The 22348-nt window shown below is 45.4% G+C and overlaps 1 protein-coding gene across 19 annotated transcripts in view; it reads left to right on the top strand.

The window, feature by feature from the left end:
• Positions 1-22348, top strand: part of MAP2 (microtubule associated protein 2) — a 218260-nt gene that overhangs the window by 55453 nt on the left and 140459 nt on the right. For 6 of the 19 annotated variants that reach the window (XM_063400145.1, XM_063400138.1, XM_063400141.1 and 3 more), the window contains one exon: positions 14511-14567. The exons of the other annotated variants lie outside the window; for them this stretch is intronic. The gene's annotated coding sequence lies outside the window, so the exon portion shown is untranslated. The remainder of the gene's footprint in view (positions 1-14510; positions 14568-22348) is intronic. 19 annotated transcript variants of the gene reach the window in all.

The raw sequence follows: 22348 nt of genomic DNA on the forward strand, positions 1-22348 counted from the left end.
TAAAAGTTACTTTAAAGCCTAACTTCTGAATTACTGTGATTTTTGACTATTACATAATTCTGAGAGTGAGCACCAGGAGGTGACAACACTGTCACATACCTCTACATTCAGGCAGAGAGTCTGACCAACTCACCTGCACTTCCTAGGCCAGATGTTTGATGTGTTACATGTTTAAATTTGCAGTCTCATGTAACTTCTTCCCCAGACCAGTCCTTGGTCTAGATTTAGGCCTTCACACCCATGTCTGCAGCCCAGCAAACTTCTGTCATTTAGCACTGCTGTTGTGCTGGCTGCATGAGAGCCACACTCTGCTGCAGCATCGCCTTTGCAGGACAGCAGTGGAAGTGTTAGGGGAGAAGGTGCTAGTTAGTGTGTGTGGGGAGCAGAATGTGGTCCTTAACAAGTACAGAAAAATGGTGTGGGGATGCGGGAGTTACGGAGTTCCTAGAAAAGCTGGTGAATGGCTTTTCTGGGAAGAATGCTTCAGAGCCATGTAGCAGAAACAGCAGAAACGGCCTGAAAAATTGGCTCAGTGACATCACAGAAGCTCAGCAAGTGGTAGAAAAAGGTCCTAGGTTTTCTTGTTCTTTGTTGGTGTGGTACCAGGATTGATTCTAGGTTTGCTGTGTGTGTGTATGTGTATCTGTGACCATGACTGGCTTTGGACACTGTGATGCAGATCACAGTGCAATATCTCTGTGAGTCTTGGTCCCAGGGCCGGCAGAAAGGGTGAGTGGGTTTCAGGCAGGCTGTGCTGCAAGCCCAGTTCTGCTGTTGATTTCCTGGGTGATCTCAAGTAAAGTACCAATAGCATTTAACGTGCTGCAGAGCAAGTCTGCTGTCCTTAGATGTGCATTAGTAGTGTTGCTGTTGGGAAAACTGGTTTCATAGACAAAAACAAGCTTTCAGAGAGGAGTTGGCATAATTTGAGAGAAGCCTACAGTTTATTGCATGCAGAGCACTGAGTAGTAACTAGTAAAATCTGCTTGAAGTCCTAGCCAGATGATACAGCCAAATTGTCATTATTGTTGCACATCACAAAAGCTGTTTGGGAGGAGATTTAGCTGTTCATTCATGGCTTAGACCAACAACAACACCCTCCAACAGCAGCCAGATTTGTGCAAGCATTTCCTCATTCTGTGACGAAAGCACTCATACTGGCAGGTTAGGAAATTTTTGTATTAAAACGCTTTGCCTGGAGCTTACTGGTTAAATAATATGCTGTTAAGCTCAATTAGAGTGGTACAGTGAAAATAGATGTAATACTTCTGTAAGGAAAGAGCATGTAAAGACCTGAATGAATGAGGTGTTGTGAATTACATGAGTGATTAATAATGGCTCCCTTGCATTGGCAGAGTCACTGAAGTCGGGGCTCTGCATCTCTGTCTCCTGATGTTTCTGTTACTGTGTTGTTGACTTTCTTCTGGTGCCTTATGTTGACTGAAACATTTTAATGTTTTTTTCTTAAAACTCAGTAACTGAAACTTGTTAATGCAAATGAACAAAGTGGACAAAGCATCTTCTGGAATCCTTTATGCTTTGCTGGTATGGACTGGAAAGAGACAGCCTCTCTGTTCTGTTTCTTTGCAACCATATAAAATTGCAGGTTAGATTATCCTGTGATAACGTGCCTTTTGGAGTGAGTGTAAAACCATCCTGTCCCTGCATGAGCCATGTAATACGTGGGAAAAAAATTTCTATCTAGTAACTGATGAAGACAATTTCCTGTAAGCCAGTTCTTGTGCTCTCTGGTCTCCAGCCAGATCTATTTTTACCGCCTTTTTTTTCCCTCCCCCCTAATTTATTTTTTCTTCAGAAGAAATAAGCATCTGTTTGGCAGTGTTACTATCATGACTCTTACGTGCAGACAGGCTACTGTTCCAAAAGGCACCAGCAAAGCCCTGAAGATAACCTGTGTTCTGATCACCTTGAATTAAAGCTTTTGAGCCACATCATGAAGTCAGCATCAGGCACGAGAGCAGAAGAGAGGGAACATTTGCCTGTGCTGGTTTTCATTGCTGAGCTACAGCCAGCTCCAAGTAATTCGGTGTTACTGTAGCCAGGAGTGTTTTGTTCCTGACACTGCTAACTCTTAGGCTGGTGTCATATAAGGATCTAGGACAAATAAATAGTTGCAGTAGTAGGCCTGATAATTCACATGACTAGTAATTAAAGCTGAGGAGACTTGCACTGAGAGGGCAGGAGGAGTCCAGCACTGTCCAGCCTGGCGTTACTGAAGGGGGTCTGAATGTATGGACAGAGTGAGCAAATTAAATGGGATCCAAGTAAAAGTGCAGGAGGGTAGAGATGTGAGAGAGGACTAATTTAGAACAGTCATTTTCCACCAATTTAAATGGAAATCTGGCTGCAACTATAGAAATGTCGTGCTGCAAGTCACGTGTGCATTTACAACCAATCCCAGTCTGTTTGAACTTTTTTTCCCAAGACTTAGGAATCTGTGACTCTTTCAAAAAAATGTTAACATCAAGCAGAAGAGTGAGCTGGAGATGAGAGTCTATGATGATAGAAATCAGGCTTGAAAGACAAAATATCAGGAACAGCCAGATTGTTAGGCCTGCCAAAGGAGAAAGGCAGGGCAATGCTGTGACAGTTCCTGTTTCACAGATGATAGTGTCGGCTTTGGAGAGCTTTCCCCCCCTCAACTTAGTAAATCTTGTTTCTGGGCTGGATCAAGCAAGCTGCACATTCTGCAAGCAAAAGGCCAGAAACATGCAATAGTACACACAGGGAAAGGCGGTGTTTTCTAGTAAAGGAACACTGAACGTGTGTGTTGGTGCCTGCCAGAAGATGCCCTGCTTGGTACCACAGTAAGGTGATTAGATATTTAATTGGGAAGGTGAGCATACCTGCTTTCCCATGGTTAGTAACAGTTGACAAAAGACGTGGAGAGCTGAGCTTCAGCAGTCATTTGGGATCTGAAACACAGTTTGTACAAGTTAGAGTTAGCAGCAGCTGGATTTTCCTCCCATTACATTTGTGCGTTGAATGGTTGTTGGTTATGTTTTAAATGTTAACCTGGCTACCCTAGGATGAGCACATGTGGTCCTCTGATCTTGGAAATGGGAAGTATTTGAAAAATTGCCCTTAGATTTTTGCTATGGTTTCTGGAAACTGATCCTTAGATCATTCACTGGGACACTTGTTAGTTTTCAGTGAACAAATGTTTTCATATATTTTTAAGAAATTCATTATATTCAGAAAAGCACGTGCTGGAATGGCCTTTCTGTAAAATAAGATGTTTTTAATGCTACAATGACAACAAATCATCATTGGCAGATTTGAGAGGAGGTGTGACTTCCACCCTCTTGACAAGGTGCCAGTATTGCTTTGAACCATTGCTGGGGGGTAGTGGGTGTTTCTGGGCTTCACTGGACACAGCTGCAGCCTTCACAGCAATAACATGGGATTGACATTTTATTGTAGGAAATAATCTGGTTATTGCATGTCGTGCCTGACAGTTGCAGCATTGCTTCAACTAAATACTGCTGGGTAGACTGGCAATGATGTTTGCTGTGAATCATCCTCACTAATGAGCCTATTTAATAGAGAAACAATAGTGATTAGCAAGGTGACATTTCTGTTCTGAATCACTATGCCTTTTTATCTTTACTGTCTTCCATGAACTATTTTGCTGATGACCATTGGGCTGAAGGGCCTCATTCTCTTCATTCTGGAAACAAATATATTGGTGTGATTGGAAAATACCTTTAATAACAGGAAGGACTCTTTGCGCTCCAAAGGTGTTTGCTTCTGTTGTGTTTTTATTCTGTTTTCATTTCACATTTAAATAATCATGAAAGACTGGAAAACCTCGGGTCAGTGGCATTGGAAGTCCTGCAGATAGACTGTTTAATGGTGTTTTTGAAGTGCCTAACTGAGGAACATGGACAGTAAATGATAACGTTGATGCAGTTGTCTTGAAATGCTTCTATTTCCCATCACTTTAGGAAATGATGGGCTTCTTCCCTCCAGAGGAATAATGAAGTACAGTCGTAATTTTCAAGCCTGTAAGTAGATTCTAGAGGACTATGTGTGTGATTGAAGTTATTCTCTTACATAAGAACTTTTTCCTAGGCTGTGGCCTGAAGCCTGAGATATGAATGTTGCTGTTTGTCATCTGTCTACTTAAACATCCTTCTTCTCTTGGCTCTTGGTTGTGCAGAACAGATGTTAGTGAACTCAGCTCCTGTCCTAAGAAGATAAACCTCTCATGGTCAGTGAAACTGCTGAGTGAATGAAACAAAATGTGTCAAAAATTATTTCAAATGGAGATTATCTATTTCATTGTCTGGAGTCCCCTATATCTGAGGATGGGGTACAAGTTTGGAGGAAGCCCTGGTCATTCCAACGTGGTGATGCTTACATCCCAAAAATCATCCACACGGTGCATTGAGAGCAGAAGGAAGTATGTTACTTTTAGAAACTTTTAGAATCCCTCGTGTAACCCAGATTGCATCTCTCTAGAGAAAAAGCTTGCTTATACCATAAGAAAATGGAGTTTACAGCTGTTTAGCAATACATCAGATAAATGAGTTCCTTTTTGGTTGCAGCTGAAACACTTGAAGCTTTGGGTGGAACATGCTTGCGTTGTGCGTACACATTCATCTGTGCAAGTTTGTTTTTCCTTTCAAAATTGAACTGCACACCGTTATCCCCATCTTTGGAAACACACTGATTCCTTGTTTGACTTCAGAATGATTTGAGATGTGGAATTCTGCCCTGCTCCTCACTCTGATTTTAAATGTTCTTGATGGGGCAGAGGAATAAGTGCTCTCGATGAAGCATGTAGGGTCAGTCCAGGAGATTTCTATGGATGGAGGTGTGCACCAGGCAGTAAAAGCAGATTCTTTAGAAACTTGAGAATTAGCAGAGGTTTAGATTCTTTAGAAACATGAGAATTAGTATTAGTAAAGAGGTTATGTGCTCCTGTAGGTAAAAACAAATTTGTGCCAGTACTTCCAGGGCTATCCTAGTGGTGGTTTAGCTCATGAGGAAACATCAAAGGCCGTGAGTAATTGCAGTCTCCAAACCTCCTTTCAAAGGCAGAAAACCATTATGGAAGTGATGCCACAAGGGCTCACCCAAATGAGTGGTTTTATCTGCACAGTTTCTGGCCTTCAGGCAGCTGTCCTTCCAGTTTAATAATACTGAATCATACCTTTTGTTTCTACCCTTCAGCTCACCAAGGTGTCTCTCCTATCCTCTTCTCATGCAAAGCAAGAAGGGATTTGGGACACTTTCCGACAGGAGAGTTAGGGCAGGTTTCAGCAGAAGGGCCCAGCCTGGCTGGTGCTCAGCCTCAGAGCAGGGAATGCAGTGATGGGACCTCTGTGAGGAGCTCAGTTTCTCAGCAGCAGTGTGGGTCACGTCCCTGCTTTCCCAGCAGGTGGGGGACACTTGCAGAGGGGTGGCTTTGCTGGCCATTAATTTGCTGGAGACTTTGCTGCTAAAGCAGGTGCTCTGTTGAGAGCTCACCCCTGGATTTCTAAAAATGACAATCCTGTGTCCTTTTTATTTCGTTATTTGCTATGAATGTTATACTTAATCTTGTATCCTTGTAGATTTTTTTTCTATTTTTCTTCCAGTTTCTTCTTCTCCTGATCTCTTTAGTAGAATGGGTATGTGTATTAGTGTAAGTTTTAGCAGTACTTCAGAAAACAGGTAGGTTTGAATTTGTATGGGAGACTTGTATCCCTTTTTTGTGGCATTCTTGTAGTAGGACAGCAAGTGTGGTTTGATAAACAGGACATGAAACACCCGTGTTGTGCTCTACCTTTAATGGCATGCAGTGTTTTATACAAGCTGTGGAACTTGATACTGCCTCTTTCATTTAGAGGCTGTGTGCACTTGCTTTCTTTGATGTAATTCAGTTGACAGGAGTGGGGTTGTTACTGCCTTACACTCAGAGAAATGAATAGGCAGTCAAGAGCAGCACAAGTTCACACCCAGTGTGTGTTGACTGATTTGCTGATTGTCTTCTGTGTAGCAGAAAATGCTTTTAGGGTACCCCTGAGGAATGTATCCAAGTAGAGCCAAGTTTGGGATGAGGTATGAGTTCAGCTGAAGGCTGTGCAAAGCCAGGGATTGTATGATTTGTAATGAAGGTGGAAATCGGTGTTAGCATGTGGGAAAGCACTAACATCCACTGACCTGACCAATTAACATGCAGGACTGTGGGTTTTTAAATTGCCTTTCTAATTAAACTGAACCAAAGGGTTGTATTAGCTCTTCTGGACAAGGAGTTGCTGCTATGAGCACATGCAACCCTGCTTGTGCACAAGGGGTGAACAGGGCAAATCTCCAGAGGCCCTTACCAACCTCGACTACTTGGTGGTTATGTTCTGGGAATGCACAAGGACTTACACTTTTATTGCAGTAGCCTGCTTTTTGCTCTCCTAAATTTTCTGACTGTGTGTTTCATTTGGGACGTTTCCAGTCTGTGAAGTTACCTCATCTCAAATTCCTCCTTGCCTTCTCCTTCCCGCTGCTGGGCCCTGGTCTCATATGTTGATGTTTCATCCCTACGGTCTAGGAAACTGTTGCCTTTTTATGGTAGTTCTTGCACCTCTCTTAACTCTGATGGATTCTGCAATGTGAAACAAGATGCAGGGTCTGGCACATCAGGCCTCACTGTGGCACACCAGAGCTTGGCTTTACACCTGGATCAAGGCATCTGAGGTGTGCTCAGGTGGAGCCATCTTCCCCAGTCTGCTGGGGGCTGTCAGGAGCTTGCTTTACTTTTCCCATGTCAGAGCTGTCTAGATCCCATTAATAGTCTGGGCCTGTGGCTAAGATGCTGAACACGACTGATCTCTGTGTCTGGAGAGCTTGGGGTGAAGCATCCTCTCATCATCAGCCAGGGACTTACAGTATGGGTGATGGTAAATCCAGTCTTCACAGCAGGCTCCTAAATGACGGTGGAGCTGTGTGCCTGCTGTCTTCTGTTCTTCTGGCACTCTCTGGAGACAGCTTGGTCCTGCCTCCGTGTCTTTCTGGCTCAGTTTTCTCTTCAGCCGATGCTCTGTTGTGTCCTAGTTAGCTTTTTCTTCTGTGTACACAAAAACTGTGTGCCTCTGAAAGAGGAACATCTTGCTCTCCTGTGTACAGCATTTCTGAGTTAATAAACAGAGATGTTGCCATTGCTCATCTAGGGGAAGAAGTAGCACTAAAGCTGGTGAAGTAAGTTATTGTTTAGGGCTGTAATTAAACTTCCAGACTTAGGCAATAAAAGGTCAATATATGAAAGGTTTTTGCCTGGGAATTCAGGGCCTTTTATTTTTTTTTTTTTTGTTTTTTAATTAAGGACTATTTTGTTTGATGATGAGATGAATGGGACCAGAAGTAACTAAATCAGCCAGCAAGCCTGCCAGTGACTGGTGGGTTTGGTGTCAGAACTGTCAAATAGTTGACACACAGCTCAGGTTCTGTACAGTGCTCAGTGCCAAAATAAATCATATAGTCTGTTAGCCTTGGGACCTGGAGAGGGTAAAACACAGCCTTGCTGGTTGGAGCACCTGTAGTAGCTCAGCATATGGAGGTGTATGTGTGGAGGGGGCTTTTAAATAAATGCCAAATACCTTCCAAGTTGCTGAAGGCAAGGTAAGGGAGAGGGGTAGGTATCTTATAACTTCAGATGTGTTGCCATGGTGACATGAGCCAATAAACCAGAGCAAGCTCAGGAGTAATCTATAACTGAGAAGTATGGGAGAGGCAGAGTGGCATTGCTGCTTGCAGAGATTCAGGTGAGCCTAGTGCTGCATTCATTGTGCTCACTCCTGTCCTCGTTCTGAAGAGTATTTACAGTTTACTGCTGGTTTTCCAAGGCTCCCTGTCACTTGAAACACATACGATTGTTTCATTGAACAGCACGTTGTTGACCCCTGCCAGCAGCTGATCCCAATCAGGTTTTTTTTATGTACTGCAGAAATAGGGTATACATGCTGCATCTGGTAACCATAGTGTAAAAGCAAAGCAAATTTTGGGCAGGAACTGCTGGTTCTGTTTTTCAGTGGCACTGTGGAAGCTGGGGAGGCCTTAAAGATATAACACTAGAGCCTCGAGTCAGCGGTGCCACCAAGCGCATGATTCAGGCTAAGTGCTTAAGTGCTCTGAGAGAGGATGGATAGTCCAAGTGCCTAAAGTTATACAGATGCTTAAATGCGTTGTAAACTCAGTGTTTAAGGACTTTATCCCAAAGGATGCTGTAGAAACCTCCACTGAAGTAAGTGAGGAGGGATCCCTCATGCAGTGTCAGCAGCTACAAGAATTGTGTGAAAGACAGAAAGCATGCTATTGCTATTATGTTCTTGCATACTTTACTGTGGAAAAATAATCACCAAAATTGCTTCTGGGTTGGGTTTGGGTTTTGGGTTTTTGTGGGGGACTGAGGGGATGCATGGCAGAACAGGGGTGTATAGTATGGTAAGTATTTGGATAATTTTATCAGCATTAAAACTTAGTTTAATTATAAAACCAGTATAGGAGGGAAGTGGAACAGAATTCCACAGACAGTCCATCCTTTTGAGGTCATGAATAGCCCTTTTCATTTACATAGGGTTTTATTAAAAAAGGTTAAAATAGGAAGAAAGTATTTTCATTCAAAATAGTGTTTAAGATCCATCCTTTACAGCAATTTTCAAACTGATGTTACTGGGTTAACAAGTATAGAAGTACACTGAGGTACTTGTCTTTTAACATTACTTACAAATGTTAATGGAATTGTGCGCTTTGTTTTACTTGTGTTTTAAATGTGAGAGATACTTTACAACAAACAAAACATTCCTGGTATAAAATGTTGACTGTCCACCACATCTAGGGTTTTACTCTCTAGCCCAAATTGTTTTAAAATAATAAAAAAATCTGCTGCTTTCATCAGAAGTTGCAGTATTTAAATTCATAGTCTCTGTCTAGAGAACCTGTGTATTTGTACCATGTAAATGAAGAACCTTGTTGTTTTCTTCCTCCTTTGATATTTAATGATGACTGAAATAGCAAACTCCTTGGGACAGGGATCTTCTGCTGTCTTTCAGTAATACTTGCATTTTCAGAATCTGATTTTTTTTTTTTTTTTTGCTACAAAAGAGTTCCCAGGAAATGAAAATAAGTGCGTGTAGCTTCAGGCAAAGCAGCGTTTTTACCCCACTACAAAAGAGTCCTGGAGTTGCTAGAAAATCTGTTTGTGATTTGCTTTTCCTGCTCATTTTCCACACAAACATCAATCCTGTGTGACACCTGTGTATCTGTATAAACATTCTTGCTGTGTTTTTGTGCCGTACCTGGTGGAGGGCAGACCCATTCTCAGCTGTTTCCTAAACACAGTTGCAATCAAAATGAGTAATAATGAGGTTTGGCTTAGTAGGTGTAACCTTTCACAAAGGGGTGTTGGGGAGAAGCCTGCCCCTGGCAAGAGTGGGAGAAGCTGTAATTGTACGGGGATTATAAAGAACATAAAATTCTAAGTTGCAGTCACTTCTGCAGAGCAATGAGCACCAGTACGAGTTTGTTTGTGGTTGTTTAGCTGGGTTTTTAGTACTGCTGGTGAGACGTGTAAGCTGTGCCAAGCCTTGATGTGTAGCAGGCAAATCGAGTCATTACTCATTGAGCAAATCATAACCCCACACTCCCTACAAGAATGTTTTTCACATTGGTCTGACTGATTCAATGTGAGACATTTCAGGGAGGAGAAATTTTGTGAATGAACAAGATGTTTCAACTTCATTGCAGTTTCTCTTTGATTTGTGGGGCAGGGGTGCAAAACCCAAATAAATCCCCTGAACAGTCAAGAAAAAGAGCTGAAGGTTTGTGGATGTTTTTATTCTTGCCCTTTCTTTTGGTGTTTTTCCCGTTCTGATACTGTGTATCCCTTGAACTGAAGTATTTACCCCGGTATTTCTAAGGCTCAAAGTTATATGCAAGTGGAGGAAAAAGGCCATATGCATTTTCTTTCCCTCTGCCCACCCCTCGGTATTCCGCTCAATTATTTTCTCTGTTCATGGAAATAAAAAAGATAATTGTTTTCCTCCTAACCTTACTTGAACACAGCCCTCATTAACCTCTTTGGTGGAAGAAGGGCTGGATAGGATGCCAGTGTGTTAAAGGGCTCCTCTGTCTGGCCCGGGAGGTGCCTTATGTAAGGAGCGGTGACACCGCGCACAGCCGCAGCAATGGGGACAGACGGCGCCTTTGAACGTGACCGTCGCTGCGATCCCTTATGGAGATCTTGCAGCCGCTGTGGTGGCCTGGGAGAACAAAGTGGTGCTTCTTCCTCACCATCCAGAGCCGTCTGTGCTCTCCCAGCTTGGAGCTACGTGTTGGTGTGGCCTGCCTGCTGCCTGCTGGGGTAGCGCTGGCACAGAGCTGCCTCCAGCCCTTTTGCTGCAGACAGGCAGCGCAAGTGAGGCAGGACTTTATCTGATGCCACCCCACTGCTTGAGGAAATGGCATAGATAGTGTTTTTCTGATGTTCTCCTAGCTGCTTTTTCTCACCAAACAACACAGCTAGTGCCTGGAAGATGTTCATGGGCTTGCTTCTGGATTAAAGCTTCCTGCAGTGTGCGTGAAGTGGTGCGTTGCACATCTTGCAGAGTGGAAGGTCACCATCCAGCAGACGTGCTCTGTGCTGCCCCTGGAAGCAGGGTATTAGCTCGGAGGGAATGTAGCAGGACAAAATGACAGTGTATTACATTGAAAATCACAGCAATGGAGGGGAGAAGCAGCTGTGTTGGGAGCTGTCAACATTGCAAATAAAATTATTTGGCTGGGTTAAGGAAGTTGGTTGTCCAGGTGTTAGAGTTTGTTCCCCAGTCCCTTTGCTGTAGTTCAGAGAGGCAGTGTGTACAGCGGTGCTACTGCTGCTTAGCTATTGCTTCATTGTCCTTACTGATAGAAAGTTCATTCAATACTATTTAGATTTTTAATGCTTTAATGACCTGTTTTTCATGCCCACTGCATGTGTTCTCTGTTGTGCACAGTAACCTTGTGAGTATTTGAATATGATACCTCAATCTCTGCCACTGTCTGAACTTCTGTTAATTTAGTCTTTCAGCATAGGTCTTGCTTTATTGCAGCGGAGTTATTTTTACTGCTGCAGCAAAGTGGATAGCCAAAGGGAATGAGCTCCAAATAATTCTCGCAGAGGAATGGATGTTGGTCTGTGGTGGTCACGGAAGGGCTGCACTGGCCCTGACAGCTGTGCTGAGCAGAGCTGCAGCTGTGTGACACAGGTGAGGAGGGGCATGCTGCTGAAGCACAGATGAAATCAAGGTGTGTCTGCTGATGTTCTGAAGTCCCATCCTCAGTTGTGTTTGGTTCAGTGGCTCAGCAATTGATTGCTTAAATCCGAGGGGTTTTTCTGCCCTGTCAGCTTTATTCTTGGCCACATCAAGTACTCTGAGCAAGTCACCCTGGAGAATTCAGCCTTTGGGTGCTTCTAATTCAGAAAACGGATTTTCTGGATTGTGAATAACATGTTTGTGTCCTTGTATTTCCCAGTGGTTCTGTCAAACTGAAGTTTTTATTTTTCAGCTTGGAGAGACAGTGAAAGGTGGAGGAGTTGACAGAGGGAAGACCTGCGTTCAGTTCAGGAAGAAATGGGGTGTTTAGCAGCATCCCAGAGTGCTGTGAGCAGTGAGGATCCTGCTGCTTGTCCTGCAGCCTGACGCGGGCTTTGATGGGCATGGGAACAAACGAGCACTTGTTTACCATTGGGAAGGTTGCCTTTCTCTGCTATGAGTACAGCTCTTCTGCTGTATAGTAAACCAGCCTGGACTTGGGCATTAGTGGTTTGCAGCAGGCTGCAATCCTCTGGTATTTGTGGTTTATTTATATGGATAGACACAGCTCGCTCTCTACTGGAGGGGTACAGGATAACGATTTAACAGGAAGCAGACTGTGTGACAATGCAGCAACGACTCAAGCAAACAAGTTACTTTGCACTCTTAGTAGTTTACTCTTTGTAAGTGAATTTCACACAGAGTTCTCTTGGTCCTATGCAGAGCTCTGGGGAGACAGCAAAGAACCTCAGGGCCACCTCCCTATGCTTCTTATGGTGGTGGCTTTTACGGGTTGATGGCTGCTGGTGCGTGTGTATGGCTGTGGCTGCATCAATATGAGCTTGTGACAGTGTGGGCTTTGAGAGCAAACCTTATCTTCTGTAATTGAGAGGAGGTGTGTGTGTCCTGGGTGAGCAAACTGTGGGGACTGTTGCGTGCTGGTGCAGCTGCACAGCTGTCACACCTTAGCGTAAAGTGGAGCAGGCTGCTGCAGCAAAGCGATTCACATTTATTTAGCAAGTGCTCCTGAGTAATTTGGTGGGCTGACGCCAAATTGTAACAATACACATGGAAGGGTTACTGGTATCATCAGTCAGCTTGTGTTTGGCTGCTGCTCTGTTGTGGGTTCTCTTGAAGAACTGTGTAGCTGTAGTTATTTTAAGTTTTATCTTTGTCCTAACTGCAGGGGATAAATGCGATATGGTCGATAATATGACACACCACATTCTCTTGGTCCATTCACTGGCTTCTCACTTGGTTTAATAATGGCTATAAATCTAACAGTTCCTGCTTCCACAAAGAGCATAAACCTGTGTTTTTGGTCATCCATGGCTGTAAGAAAACAGGTAGGTGAGGCCAGGATGTGAAAGAGTAATTTAATAATGGCTGCTTATCAGAGCTGGGGTTCTGTCGAGAATTTGTGGTGCTGGAAGAGTGAATGACAAATTTTGTTTGGTCCATAAAACATTAGAATAGAGCCAGTTTGGATAAGTAGCCTTGTAAAGCACACAATGCCATCTCTGACATAACGCTGCTTTCTTAAACACATATGTGTAACAGATGCTTCTGAAGCAGCTATTTGTACAGGGTGTTTGAGAAACTGTTTCTGGTATCTTCCTCAGCACATGTTCCTTACCCCTGAGTTACAGTGCACTCATCTGGTAAACTCTTAGTTAAGGAAGGGCAGTTTTCAGTAAGATTAGTGTTGCATTCAAAGTTATGGCTATGTTGCTGCTCTTCTTGAAGAAGGAGGTTGTTTTGTAGTAATCCGGTGTGTTATGAAGCACTCTTTGAGGCAGTGATGTGAACAGCCATTAGTTCTCAGTAGCAGTTAGACAGAGGGGTAACAGAGTCGTTGCACACTGGGGCAGGCACAGATGAGTGCATTAAATTGAATGTTGGCTCATGTGAAATGATGAGTGCAGGGTGCTGATGTCACCTGCAGACTGGGTTGAAGGGGTACCACTACAAGCAGCTGTAGAGACTCTCCATCATTTGAGATGACAGGAGGCCTGTGCTTTGATGCCAAGGACTTGGAGTCCTGATTTTATTTTATTTATCTGAATATTTGTTATGTTGATTCACAACGTTGGCATCAGGCTGTTGGATTGAAAGTTGTTTGACTCTAGACACACTCTGTACTCCCGAGAGCACAGAGGTGCTCTTCGTATGTGATTGTGCAAATGGGACCCCGATGTGTCTGGGTGAAGCATAAGTGTAGAGCTTATCTCTAGGCTTCTGAAAGAAACTCAGCTTGCAGAAATGAAGGAATCTGGTCCTGGGGTTCACCCATGAGAAGCATCCAAGTGCTTTTCAGTGATGTGATGCAGATAGAGCACTTGGCATAACAGCCTGGTGTGAGGAGGCGCTGCCTCGGGGTGTGTGGTGAGTCTCTCAGCAGTGGCACAGGCCTCTCTGTGGCTACAGACTCTGCAGAGAAGGAATAAAGCCAGTCAGAGTCACATGTCAGTGTTTTGAGGGTCCCTTTAGGTAAGGTTTATTTAGCTTTCTAGGAAGCTGCAGTATTTAATCTGACCTGAAGCAGCAAACAGATGGAGGGATGTATCCTGTCAGAGAAGAGAGCTGTATTTTTGGCTTTCACTTCAAGCAAGAGATTTGTAGGTGGCTTGCTTAGTATTCTATGAATTTGATGCTCTGTATGTTGCTAAACTGAACCTATCTTTTGTAAGCAACATAATTTACAGCCTCCTTATGCTTAAACTGCTTCTTTGCCCAGGAGTTAAAAACAGGTTCCTTCCAAATTTGATTCCCTGTTAGACCATACGTTCTGCTGCTGCAGGGAGGAGGTCATTCGTGTCAGTCAACCCTTGGCTTGACTGGGAGTTCCTTATATCCTCCAGTGGAGCCATGTATTTCTCTTTACAGATGAGCCAGTGTATCCTGGTTTTGTGTTTACATATCTGAAAGGCAGGATTCTTTCAGGATTCATTTCTTCATAAGGCTTTTAACTGAACAGTTCTTTCCTGTTAAATTGAACTCAATTTTCACAAGTGTGTATGTGTGTAAACTTGCCCCTCCCCCTGAGACCGTGCCCAGTTAAGAGGAGGAGAAAAATTAGCATTCTTGGGAAGGGTTGTTCTCATCATATCATAACCTCTTATAAAATAGAAACAAAACTAAAATTGTTGCAATGCTGCTTACGTAAATAACTGTATATGTTGGGGCTTGAACATAGTTGGTTCTCCCTTTTTTTTTTAGGATAAGCTATTCAGCATTCCAGACTGGCTTGTGCTGGGAGCAGACATCACCAGCAAGGTATTTCCTGTCTTCTTTTGCCAAATGCTAATAATAATAATAATAACAACAACAGTAAAGTTTTAAAAATATACTCACATCAGAACTATGCCACACATGACTTCATTTGGCAGCACAGGGCTTGCTCTATGTCTTTATTTTTTTACTTATATGCCTGCCAAGAGCTTCTGAATTAATTTGCTCCCTGTCTTCCCCGTGCTGAAGGAAAGGCGTAGTGTATCATCTCTCTGAGCCAGAGGAGCATATGGGATGGGGGAGCTCCACCTGGCCATCCGAGGGCTGGGCTGTCGTGGAGGGCACTGCCTCGGTCACTGCAGCTGAGCTGTGTCTCCCCTTGGGCTCCATCCCAGGCATGCTGCCTCTCCCCAGCACTGCTGCTGCCTGAAGGTTTCATTTCTTACTGCCTCGCTCTGCTGCTTAGGTCTCAACTTGGGCTGCCTTCCTAGCTGAGTTTGGCCACACTGGCCGTAAGAAATAGGTGCCCACTTCTTCTTCCTGATCTCTTCTGAAGAAGGAAGAGTAGAAACCTGGTTTTTTTTGTGGAGCATGGGGTCTTTATTCCTTTACATGGGTGCCTAATCCATGACAGACTCTAGTTGTGCTCTAAAATGTTTTGGATCCCTTGATCTATGGTTACATCGGGGAAAAATGAAATAAAATCTCTGGCACTGAGTGATGAAGAGAAAAGGGAGTTTGCCTGTAAACAGTAAAAACCTGATACGCAAGAAAGCACAGCCTTGCCAACAAATTTCACTGTCACAGGGAAAACCATGAGAACGTTTCTGAAGTTTCAGTCCTGCAGAGAGTAACCAGGAGGAAATGAGTGGGGATTTCTTTTTCGTTGAGGGCAAAAGAAACATGTGAAAGTATTTTAAGTGTGATACTCTGAGCTGCCTCTGCTTGTGAAATGGCGGTACCCTGAAGAAGCTGATGTAGATTTGTGGCACATTAAAATGAAGTAACAGTTTCATGGTAGTTGATAGTAGTTTATGACACATCAGTTCCAGTTTCTGCTTTGTTAAACATTTTTAAAGCTGCTTCAGTGCACCCAGCTTCCCTTCCTTAACTACTGGGAACTCTGTGAGCCCCTGGCTTGTTCATCTCAGCCACGGCTGGAAATGCTGGGTAGGGCCCAGTGTTCCATTTTGCCTAGGCAGCACCTGTGTTTTCTGAGGTAAAATCTAATATACAAATATGAACATGATTTCTGAAATAGGTTAGAAACTGTGCATCCACATGATCCTCTGTGTATGTGTGAATTGTCTTTGTCTTGTTAAATTCATTTTGGAAGAAAAAGCTTCCTGTGGAGCCCAGTTCTGAGGAGCCTGTATGGATTAAAAGGAAAGAAGTAGTTACTGTCCAGAACTCACTTTCATTTGGCACATGTTCCCTCTAGTCCTTTGTGATCTCACCTGAAGGTTTTTATCTGATACTGATTCTGGATGGAGTCTGCATTGCTGATGGTGCATTTGGCTGTAAAGATTTGGTTAAACTGATTTTCAAGGGTAGGAGAAAAAGGTGTTCTTCATAACCATTGCAGTTTCAGGTAATACAGGCTGACACTGATATGTGTGAGCTGCTCAGAGCAGTAATAACTGGCTGACCTGACTTCCTTGGCTGTAAAATGTCTGGCAGAACTTGCTGTGGCCTTGGAAAGAGTTTTTGTATTTCTGCATCTGTCTGCCAATGGATCTCTAGTGTACATCTCCCTAGAGTGCATCAGGATTTAATAATCAACATATAAACAGATCAGGTTGCACCAATTATTTCTCCTGCTAAGACTTTGACCTTGTTTTTTCGGCTCCTTAAGGTAAAGGGGCTTTCAGGAGTGGGTGAAAAAGCTGTATACCTTCCCAGTTTGTACCAGAGGACAAAAAACCCCGTGTAGACCCTTCTCTGTGCATTTCCTGGGGCAGCACATGATTTGTGTGTCTCCATGACATCCTGTGAGAGCTCAGGGTAACAGCCCTACATGACTGATTAATAAACACCTTGATAGCTTTGACAGGGAAAACTCGTGGCTGCTTCAGAAGGGCAGCAGCAGGCTGGAAAAACTGCAGTGTGCTAATAACCCTCTCCTAACCTGCTGTTCCTGCAGAGTTCCCACCAAAGAACTCTCAAGGAAACTGGGTTTTATTTCAGAACACCAAAGAAAAATATGGAAGAGTTTGGAGACATCAGTGCTGGAAGTGGGGCTTGCCAGAAGTAGTAACAGACCAAACTTGTAAGGCAAACAATGCTGCACCACGGACTGACAGTATCCCCCCATAATCTGTATTAAAAATAGATCTTGCAGGCTCCAGTTTTAGCGTGATCCATTCAGTAATTCATATGGCATTCCCATATGTTAGGGTGAGAGGAAGGTGGAAATAGTGGGAGTCAGGGAAAAAGACACTGCCTGATCCTTATGCCATTTCAGTTCAGTTAATTGCATGTGTTTAAAATGTTGTAACGTGAGCAGATGGGGTGTTTCACAGTTCTGTGCTCCGTGTCTGGGTATATATACACACACATAGATATATGAAGTTCTCTAGCACTTGATTCCACGGAGCTGTGCTGAGGCTTTACCAACCACAGTGGGTGAGAGGATGGGATGAGTGATCTACTGTCGGTGTCCCCAAAACCACATGAGATGTGCACGTGTTCGGTGAGCAGCTCCATCGCTAGTGGCTGTGTTGCATTTGGTGACAGCCTCAAGACACCCTTTCAAAGGTTGTTGTGTCTTCTTGTTTGAAGCCACACAGCTCTGAAATCAGTAAACAACATTTTTCAGGAATCCAGGCCTCAAATGGACGTAGTACTTCAGTATCAGGGTGGTTTCAGTCTGGGAATAACTTCTAGAAGGAGAAGTGTCCCTGGAAGCAGTGATTGTGTATCCTGCAAAGTTGCAGGGATGAAGGTTCCCTCCTCTTGCGAGGATTGCTGGAGCAGCCCAGCCCGGCTGCCGAGGGCTGCGTGCCAGCGAGCACCATGCGGCTGGGGCAGCCCTCCGGTTCCAGCTGGGATAAGGGGTGTCCTTGTGACCGTGGTGACATCCCACCTCAGCCCTGACTCTGCAGTCTCCTTGCTCCCTAGTGCTGGCAGCAGCAGTGCTCAGCCAGGTCACCCAGCTGCTTTCCTCAGCTGTTTTCTGGTCTCTGCCCTCAGTCCTGTCCCTGCTGCCTGCCCTGCACCCTGGCCCTTTCCACACAGGTGCGTTTGGGGAAGGGGCAGCCTCCCGTCCCCACAGAGCAGCCTCCCGTCCCCACAGAGCAGCCTCCCGTCCCCACAGAGCAGCCTCCTGTCCCCACAGAGCAGCCTCCTCAGCCTCCCCTCGGCACAGAGCAGCCTCGGCTCGGCACGGGGCAGCCTCCCCTCGGCACGGGGCAGCCTCCCCTCGGCACAGAGCAGCCTCGGCTCGGCACGGGGCAGCCTCCCCTCGGCACGGGGCAGCCTCCCCTCGGCACAGAGCAGCCTCGGCTCGGCACGGGGCAGCCTCCCCTCGGCACGGGGCAGCCTCCCCTCGGCACAGGGCAGCCTCGGCTCGGCACGGGGCAGCCTCCCCTCGGCACAGGGCAGCCTCGGCTCGGCACGGGGCAGCCTCCCCTCGGCACAGAGCAGCCTCGGCTCGGCACGGGGCAGCCTCGGCTCGGCACAGGGCAGCCTCGGCTCGGCACAGAGCAGCCTCCCCTCGGCACGGGGCAGCCTCCCCTCCCCACAGGGCAGCCTCCCCTCCCCACAGGGCAGCCTCCCCTCCCCACAGAGCAGCCTCCCCTCCCCACAGAGGATCCCGTTGTTGCCGTGCCGCTCAGCAGGAGCGTGGCAAACAGGCTGTTTGCCTCCTTGCTGCAGCGGCCCTCGAAGGGCAGAGGAAAGCAGATGGCACCGTGCTTAATGAACAGCCAGCGACTGGGTGAGCCTGTTTGTCAGCCTGGGCCTTGCTCTGTGTGTGTATCCCGTGTTTGCCAAAGCTGGGCTTTGCAGCTGGAGCCTCTGCTCCTGCTGGGGTCTCACTGGGAAGGTGAGGGCCCCCTCCCCTCTCTCCCCAAACTCTGGTCCCTAAGTCAGCCTTTGCTCAGATCAGCTCTTCCCTGAGAGCAGCCAGGCTTCCAGCAGGACCTGTGTGTATGGCTGGGCTTCCCTTCGTGTAATGTAATTTCTCTGAGTCTTCAGGTAAGACAAATCTTTTATTTAAAATCCATTTTTCTTTTCTGTTTTTCTTAACGAATTCTTTGGGGTAGTCCTTAACTTTTATGATCTTGAAGACACCTGGCTGAATCCAGGGTCTTTGCTTTCTGTCACTTAGAGAGACTAGTAGAGACATTCTTGGTGGATTTCAGCATGAGCTGTAAAAGTGATTTGGACCCAACTGCTCACTGCTTATAGGGATCTTTTTTCATTGGGATTTTTTGTGTGTATTAGTTCTAGGACCAGTCAGTCCATACAGCACTTGCTCTCAATTTTCAAGCTGCATCCTCTTTGCATTCTTTCCTGCTCCCCCTCCACACGGATTGGGAGGTGTGAGGGAGGATCTTGTGGCAGCCAAACCCCTGTGCTGTTTTCAGAGGATCCCAGCTGGCAGTGCTTCAGCAGGTGGCTGAGACATCCCCTCACCTGCAGCTGGCAGGCACTGTCCCTCTCAGTTACACATGCCAGCAGCAAGTTGGTACAAGGGAATGCAGCCCCTTGTACTCTCCAGGGCTGATTTGGAACTGAGGTCTCAGGCTGCTGCTGTGCAGACAAAATGGAAACCGTGCAATAATCTTGCCCTGCTATCAGTTAAGGAAGGCCACATGTGTAGTAAAGCTGGGTTGAAGAAATACTTTCTCATCCAGTTCCTGGAAGTCAGGGTAGAGATGCAGGAGCTGGGCTGAGCTGTTACCTCTGGTTCCAGTGAGCTGCTTGGTGCCTTACAGCCCCTTTCCTCCTCTCACCCATGATTTTGTCTCATGCATTAATTTCTTAGCAGGTGCCCTCACACTGGGAGAGCTTTCAGCACTGAAGAGTCATTGTGGGCTTCAGAAGGAAAATAAGAATAATTGACTGGGCAGTGTAGGCAAGGATCAGCTGTCACTACCCTTGGTATACCCAGGGGAAATAAGGGGATTCAGTCCAGTGCTTTTCAAGAATGAAAGATTAGTTCAGGATGAGAAAATCTTTTGGTCTTCTAAAGGGGCAAAACCTTGAGCCACAGAAATTAAATAGCAACATGTAGAGTGGTAGCAGAATAAAAATAAAATGAAAGCACAAAAAAAAAAGCCTTCAGCTCTTTAGATTATCTTACTCTCCAAGTTCTCTATCAGATAGATGAAGCACCTGGATATTAGGGCATGTGATCAGGAGGAGACTTTTTATCTTCAGTTGTTACCTGCCTTTATGCTCTGCCTTCCATTTGTCTGTTGATCACATGTTGCAAGGTAAAAAGCATTTTCTGGTCACAGTGACATGTGTTTCAAGTTACTGAAGTGTAAAATCATTTCTACCAAGGCATTACAAAATTAAAAAGTTTCTAGTTATTTTTGTCTTGGCTGCATGTTGGAGTAAATCTGAATCAGTGCATGTGTTTGTAGTTATTAATAAAATATAGCTTTATAGAGAGAATGTTCCCACACTTGGTTTTCTGCCTTGTTCAAGGGAATGAAAAGAGACAAGGAAAAAGGCTTTAAGTACACTAAGAGATGGATGAAAGCCAAAGTCAGAGAAATTTATAAATTTCAGCAAACAGGTTGAAGAATAAGGGGAAAAAGATGCAAAAAATGGGTGTTACTAAGATTAGTGTGTATTTCACATTTATCTAATTTTAAATTAACTGATATTTCCTCCTATATTTATAGCACAGAAACATTTCAGAGTTATCCTAAATCTCTCAGGAGAAGCCAATGTTTTCTTACCTGAAAGCATGAGCTGTGACCCCTAGGAAGGGCGTCTAGAAGCAGACATCAGAGGCTATGCTAAGCTCAATGCCTTTTGCTTTTTTCTTCCCCAAAGGGTTTTATTGCTTCTAAGTATTCACCGTGTTTAACTGTGTTTAATGGTTGATAGATCCTGTTAAACTGTAAAGTAACAGAGTATTTTGGATTTTGGGAAAGGTGAGTGTCATGTTTTGACGCTGGCCCAGTGCCAGGCACCCACAAGAATTCTCTTGTGCACCTTCCCCTGCCACAGCTGGGCAGAGGAGAGAAAAAAACAATTAATGAAGGGGTCATGAGTTCAGGATTGGGAGATAATACTCCAAGGGCAAAACGGGCTCAACTTAAAGGTGCAAAGTGAATTTATTGCTAACAGAGTCAGAGGAGCATGATGAGATGTAAAATAAGCTTTCAAAATACCTTTTCCCCCCAACCTCTCCCTCCTTCCCACCAACAGGGCAGGGGGACAGGGCATGAGGGTTTTGGTCAGTTTGTCACCCCAGGTTTCCTTCTGCTGCTGTGGGAGAGGATTCCTTCCCCTGTGAGATTGTGGGGTCCCTCCCACAGGAGACAGTTCTCTGTGAACCTCTCCAGCATGGATCCACGCTCGGGAGCAGCAGTCCTGCTGTGGGTGGATCTCTGCATCCCCTGTGGATCCCCATGGTCTGTGCATGGATCTCTGCATCCCCCATGGATCCCCATGGTCTGTGGGTAGACCTCTGCATCCCCCATGGATCCCCAGGGGCTGTGGGTGGATCTCTGCATCCCCCGTGGATCCCCATGGGCTGTGCATGGATCTCTGCATCCCCTGTGGATCCCCATGGGCTGTGCATGGATCTCTGCATCCCTGTGGATCCCCATGGGCTGTGCATGGATCTCTGCATCCCCCGTGGTTCCCCATGGGCTGTGCATGGATCTCTGCATCCCCCATGGATCCCCAGGGGCTGTGCATGGATCTCTGCATCCCCCATGGATCCCCATGGGCTGTGGGTAGACCTCTGCATCCCCCATGGATCCCCAGGGGCTGTGGGTGGATCTCTGCATCCCCCGTGGATCCCCATGGGCTGTGCATGGATCTCTGCATCCCCTGTGGATCCCCATGGGCTGTGCATGGATCTCTGCATCCCTGTGGATCCCCATGGGCTGTGCATGGATCTCTGCATCCCCCGTGGTTCCCCATGGGCTGTGCATGGATCTCTGCATCCCCCATGGATCCCCAGGGGCTGTGCATGGATCTCTGCATCCCCCATGGATCCCCATGGGCTGTGGGTGGTTAATTTGGAGTTGGTTACCCTAATAATGTGAGGTTTTGGTTGGTGGGAGGAGCCTAGTAGTCCTTTCTGTAAATGATGCAGAGTTGTGCATTAGTTTTGTGGGATTTTTTCCTTTTTTTTTTCCTTTTTGTTTCTTTGTTTTTGACTTTTCATCCTCTTAAGAAATTTATCTAGTCTGTACTTTTTATTCTTTATGAGAAAAACAGTGCGTTTCAGTTGTACTGAGTTTCATTAACATCTTTCCCCTCAAATATGGCAGCAAGCCAGTAAAATTAATATGCTGTTTGTCTCTTAGCACAGTTTGTTTGCTCAGAAACTGTCTTGTGCAAAACTCCAGGCCTTGAACTGGAGGGTGACATGAGTGGGCCTGACTGCACTGCTGATGGGCCTCTGGAAGGTGTCAGTGCAAATTCCTCTGTACAGGATTCAGCCCCTAGGAAGGGACAGCCCCTGTGCTTTGCTGCTGGTGTTGGTCCTGACTGGCTCTGCAGGGTCAGCTTCCAAAAGCGCTGAGAGCTCCAGCTCCCATCAACCCTGTGCACAGAATCATCAGTTAGGAAAGGCACAGAAAACTGGGTGCTTGCTAATAGCCATCCTTAAATGATTTATGAGGCTAAAA

Source organism: Prinia subflava, chromosome 6 (assembly GCF_021018805.1).
Source record: "Prinia subflava isolate CZ2003 ecotype Zambia chromosome 6, Cam_Psub_1.2, whole genome shotgun sequence".
Taxonomy (NCBI): domain Eukaryota; kingdom Metazoa; phylum Chordata; class Aves; order Passeriformes; family Cisticolidae; genus Prinia; species Prinia subflava.